Here is a 6000-nt window from a genome sequence, read left to right as displayed (position 1 = left end):
AAAAAGAAGTAGTGATAGGGTCATTTGAGACCTCTTGCCATTGCTTTTTTATTCTTATGTTTGTTTTTTAAGGAGAGACTTGAGGATCCCTGAGAGTGGATTGGACAACCCCTATGAAGACCAATGTGGTTTCAGCTGGAAGCATTATAAGTGCATGTGCTCAGGCACCAAGCAATTATACTTCCAGGAATGCATACAACAGAGGTGCCCGGCACGTGTGAGAAATGATGTGTATGCCCCAACATAGGCACAGCAGCCTCCTCTGAACCTGTGGAAGATTGGACAACCCAAGTGTCCATCAGTAGGGTACTGGTTCCATCAACTATGGAAAATCCATCTAATGTGATGCCATATGGCCGTAAAAGGGCTGGGGAACTTCTTTGTGTGCTGATATGAAATGATCTCCCAAGACACACGAAGTGAAGAAAGGGAAGATACCCAACAGTGTGTAATGGGATCACAAACGTAAGGACTGGTTTGTGTGCCGAAGGTTCTCTGGAGACATACATGGCAAGTTTGGGAGTCTCCTGGAGGGAAATTGGGTTGTAATGACAGGGTAAGAGGAGGACTTGCACTTTTGAACCTTCTGCTTCTATCTCTATATTAATCAACTATTGCTGTAAAGTCAAAGATCACAAAATCTCAGACTGGGCTTTGCCAGGCTGGACTGTGGGCTACAGGTTGGATATGGGTGGTGGGCTGGGTCTGCTCCACACATCTCTGTCTCCTGGCTCCCTAGGCATGATGACAAATAAAGAACAAAAGGAAAAAAAAAAAAAAGGACAGCACACACACAGCTACTCTCGAGACTTATGCTCAGAACTGACTTGTCACTTCTGCCAAAGCGAGCCCCAGAGTCAAAGGGCAGAGATGCACACTCTAGTGTGCATCTAGAGCTTCTGAGGTGCCTGGCAAAGGGCACAGGCATAGGAAGAGGTCCCACAAAGATATATTACCTGTCCAAAAATATGTATTTTTTAAATGGCAAAAGATGATATGTAGGCAAAGGCACACACACACACACTCTAGTACCAATGAAGAGGAACCAACAGAGAGAGTAGAGGGGCCTGACCACACCCAAGAAGAGATCCTCTAGAAGTAGAGGCCTGAGAGGGGGAGCGGATGCATCCAGAGCCCGGCTGGAGAGCATGGGGCAGCCCAAAGGACATCATGAGGAAGAATGCATGAAGGAATGGGTATAGGCACAGGAAAGCTCATTCTCCACGCAGCAGCCAGTGTGCCCTTTTAGAAGTATCAACTAGATCATATGACTTTCCTGCTCAAGACCCTCTACTGTCCCTAGAGAAAACCCAGAGTTCTCACTACTGTCTTCAAGGCACAGTGCAGTCTGCTCCTGCCCCTCTGATCTCTTCTCCCCAACTCTCCTCACTGACTGTGCTCTGGCCACACAGGCCCCCTTTATTCCAGCCCCAGGGCCTTTGCACTGGCTGCTTCCTTCCTTAGAACACCCTTCCCCAGCTCTTCTCAAGGTTGGCCTTTCAGTGGTGTTCAGAGCTCACTGTCATAGTCACATCTCTGTAAATGGACTTTCCCAGAGTGAGCACACACGTGTACACAACCAGGCATGCCTCTCTCTCTTCTCTGTTCCATTGTCTTTCCAGCACTCATCACTGCCTGAATCACCATGTAAATGAATTCACTTGCTCACTTGTTCATTATGGCCCCCTCCATTCACACACAAGCTGTATGGTGTCAAGGACTCTATCCTACTCATCACTGAGCAGCAGCATCTAACACAGTGCCAGGAACACAGTAGGTGCTCATTTAAAAAAATAAATTAAGTATGAATGAATGAAAGGAGGTAGGAAGTTGAAAGACTCTCCTGACAATTTCTATCATCTCTATGAGCTAGGAGATCAGATCATTTGCTAGGAGGGAGGGAGATGTCATCTGTTACAGGGAAAGAGAAGCTAAAGAGGTCATTGGGCGTATCTAGGAAATATGAAGGATGCAGCTGAGGCTGGAGACTGTGAGATTGTAGCCACATCGTTCAAACAGCGTCTGTGGGTTCTTCTCCCTGCCTGTACAATGAAAAATAAGAAGGAAAGTCTGAGATCCTGCAATCAGATCTCCAGGAAGATACATGATAGATGGATTGCTGTCATGACTCCAGTCATCTCTGCCTCCTTCTATCCACGCCCTTTGGCACTGCCCTCCCACTGGACACTGAGATTGACCCCTGGACTTGCTTTGGCCAATAGGATTCCAGCAAACTCGGCACAAGCTGAGAATTTTTTAAATGTTTGTATATTTTGATTCCCTCTCTTGCCGCTCTGCTTCTGCCATGACAACATGTCCAGCCTAGCTAAGGCCATCCTAGATCAACCAGTCCCCAGCGGATCCACCAGCTGACTGGAGATGCATGAGCTCCGACCCCCGCCCAGGACGGCCAACCTCACCAACTGGCCCACAGACTCATAAGGAGCCATAGAGGGTTGTTGTTTTAAGTCATAAACTTTGGGTCGGTTTGTTGTGTGGCATTATAAGGACAATATGTAACTGATAGAGGGTACGGCATAAGGACAAGGCCATGAAGTAACTAAGACTATTGGCCAAGTGAGTGGATGACCCTAAGTAATGTCATACCACCACTTTCTACTGTATCACTCAGAGAAGGTCACCCAAAGGCTTAGAAAAGACTGGCCCCAAGTGTTTGAGGCTGGTGGAAAACTCTATGAATACAGAGTTCAGTTCAGGCAGATCTCCCCAACTATGGTCCATAAACCCCAGGTTTGGCTGGTGAGAGAACAGACAACAAAGGCTCTGGACAATGTGACAGGAAGACAGTTGGGACATCATCCCATCTAATCCCAGCAGCAACCTCAGGTGGTAGATGTTTTGTCCCCATTGTACAGATGGGGTAACTGAGGCTCAGAAGGAGATGCTGCTCGCCTGGAGTCCCACAGTTCTTGAGTGGGAAAGCAGGCATTGGCCAGTCCAGGCGGCTTCCAGCACACGGGCTCCTGAGACAGAAGGCCCATGGAGCAGGACACCCCCAGCCCTGTCCTCTCTCCATGCCACTTCCTAGCACCCAGCCCCACTCTTCCTTGCCCTAACTGGTCTGCTGAGCATTCAGCCTGGTAGACCATCCCCTCTGTTTAAAATCTCTTCGACAGATGGAAGGAAACTTGGCAATTACCTCTGCACACAGCTTTAAGTACACATACCGGCCAATCTTTACAGATTTAATTGTCTATAAAATTACTCTGTGTGCAATTCCCATATGGATCTTCAGGGCCTGGCCTGCTTCTCAGCCAGTGCTCTCTCCCAGGCGGGGGCACAGCTCCTGATTAGGAGCCATCAGCTCTGTGGGGTCAACACAAAATGAGGCTGCTTACCACATGTGTGACTCCGAGGGGTGACAGACCAACCTGGGGTCTCGGTTTCCTCATCTGTGAATGGCAATAGCCACAGTATTTGCCACAGGGCTGGAAAAGTGAAAAGCAACACAGGTAAAACTCTTAGTACTGTGCCTCACACAGTGCAGCAGCTACTACATTTAAAGATCTTAACCCATGCTTTCCCCTTCTATCTTCTGGAGCCCTTTGTCTCTGCATTCCTCAGCCCTGCTACTTAGGTACGCATGCACAGACTCAGGGGACAGGTGGCTCTGAGGAAGAAATGAGATGCAAGAAATGAGAGAGGCTTTAAAGCTTCCAAACACTGAGCCCTGCCAAATTCAAGGTATAAGGTTCATACCATAAGGAGCAGACTGGAAAAGGAAGAAATGAAGAGCCAGGGTACCAGTGAGGAGCCATCCATCCTCCAGAAGATAACAGAAAACTGAGCTCGAGCTAGCTAAAACCTCAGCGGGACTTCAATGGTCCAGGTGATGGACGAGGCCAGCAGGAGAGCTGTGTCAGAGGTGGCAGCATCATCCCAGATGGCCAACTGCCCTCCCTGTCGTCGAGGGGAGCTGCTCCAAACCAAGGCTGGAACCTTCCATGGAGACAAGGCAGCTATTGGGAGGCTTCCAGGACGGCCTTCTCACAAGGAGGCAGGCAGGCATCATGTCCAGGTAGCTTCTCCCACAACCCTCCAGCCAACATCTCTCATCTCATTGGTCCAAAACGGGTCACCTGTCCACCTCTGAACCAATCCCTGGGGGAATGGCTCCCAATCTGTATGAGATTGGATAAATCCAAGGAGAGCTCATCCCTGGGACTGTGGGTCTCTCCCCTCCAATCACTGAGGGGCTACTGGGGTCAAAGTGGAGCTTTTTAATTAGTGAGTTTATGTAAAAAAGTTTACGCTACAGGGCCTAGACTAGAAAAAAAAAAGAGCTTACTAGATATTATATTATCCATCCTAAATTACCCCTACTCTGAACAACTTTTGTGGGACACACTTTATTCATTCACTAGTTCTTTATAAGGAAGTTCCTGTGGGGCTTTCATGGTCAAGGCAGCTGTCATTGTCTCTTCTAGAAGACGGCACCCAGAAGGCAACACAGCTCTCCAGGAGGTCTGACCAGCACAGAGCATTGGGGACCTATCATCTCTGGTCATGATAACAACAGGTAGCTAACATGATTGAGGGGTACATTGATCTACATAAGAGCCCTCTGACAGTAAGCCCTATTAATTGCCCCCATTTTACAGAAGATGAAACAGAGGCACAGAAAGTAGCAGTAACTTGCCCAAGATTACACAGCTAATCAGTAGAAGACTGGGATTTAATCCAAATAGGCTTGTTCAAGCTTGTATGCTCTACTGCCTCTCCTTCTGTGGTGCCACGGAAGTTCACAGAAGACTTGACAGGAGTAGTCATTCATTCGTTTGGCAAACACTTATTGACTGTGGCATGCCAGACCATCTATGATACATTTACAATTCATTCATCCACTTTTTCAACAAGCATTTCTGAATGCCTGCTCTATACCAAGCACTGTATTTAGTGCCAGGAGACACAGGGGTAAAGAGCCCTGACCTAGCCCTCACCTTCATGAAATGCACAATCTACATTTTCTTGCTGGTAGTGCCGAGCACACAGTCAGCTAAAAGCTCAGGACTGTCATGTAGAGTTGTACGGCGTGCACACTGCACAATGGCACCCAGCAGATGGGGTGAATGAGGGCTGAAATCCTCACCTCACCAAATCGTTTGCTCTGGCACTCAGCGGAATCCATCCCCAAAGGCATTTTTTCTGTCAAGAAAGTTGCCTTGGACCTGCCAAGCCATGGTCTAGCAGTGCCACATCCACCCAGCAGGGGGCTCTTGCTCTAATTTACACAAACGCAATATGTAGAATAACCTGACCTTGTCAAAGCTGCTCCCACTCCCACCTTCTGTCTTAGCAAGTCAGGGTTTTGCTTGTGTTGGTTGCTTGTTTTCCGGAAGACCTGCTGCTAAACTATGCCTTTGGTTCCACTATGTGTCCGTTAGAGCATGTTTGACTTGAACCCATGACTTAACATGTGCTGCATTTCATCTCCAAAGAGCTGGTCCTCTCGCGGCGTACCTGGTTGTGAACTCTTCTTCATGAGGTTTTGCATCTTAAGATGCCCATCACTCACTCAGGAGCCTCAGGGCGAACCAGGGACACCCACTTCGGAGGTACAAAACTCTTCCCCTGAGAGGGAGACAGAACATAAAGACTCCTAACTCTGGGAAACGAACTAGGGGTGGTGGAAGGGGAGGAGGGCGGGGGGTGGGGGTGAATGGGTGACGGGCACTGAGGGGGGCACTTGACGGGATGAGCACTGGGTGTTATTCTGTATGTTGGCAAATTGAACACCAATAAAAAATAAATTTATTATTAAAAAACTCTTCCCCTATAACTACAATTGAGTATCCATCAGCCCAGAGAATCCCAGGCCTGTCTACGTCCACCCCAATCCCAAGCAGAGTTGAAGCAGCAGAGACCAGTGTTGCCACTGGATGCAAGCACTGCCCAGGGCCCCATGGCAGGGGCTGTCAACCCTGCACATGTCTGCTTTCAAGCTGCCTTCACCATTTCCAGGCACCCCGGCTCCTGACG

The 6000-nt window shown here is 48.5% G+C and overlaps 1 long non-coding RNA gene across 4 annotated transcripts in view; it reads right to left on the bottom strand.

The window, feature by feature from the left end:
• Positions 1–1844: 1844 nt before the first annotated feature.
• The window catches only part of LOC102155858, a 30625-nt gene continuing 26469 nt past the window's right edge, over positions 1845–6000 (bottom strand). For 3 of the 4 annotated variants that reach the window (XR_005360766.1, XR_005360767.1, XR_005360768.1), the window contains 3 exons: positions 5280–5592; positions 3360–3449; positions 1845–2042 (listed from right to left, as the gene is read on the bottom strand). This is a non-coding gene — a long non-coding RNA (uncharacterized LOC102155858). The remainder of the gene's footprint in view (positions 2043–3359; positions 3450–5279; positions 5593–6000) is intronic. The other variant, XR_005360769.1, reaches the window with a different exon arrangement.

Source organism: Canis lupus, chromosome 6 (genome assembly GCF_011100685.1).
Source record: "Canis lupus familiaris isolate Mischka breed German Shepherd chromosome 6, alternate assembly UU_Cfam_GSD_1.0, whole genome shotgun sequence".
Taxonomy (NCBI): domain Eukaryota; kingdom Metazoa; phylum Chordata; class Mammalia; order Carnivora; family Canidae; genus Canis; species Canis lupus.
This window is presented reverse-complemented; position numbering and strand designations above follow the sequence as displayed.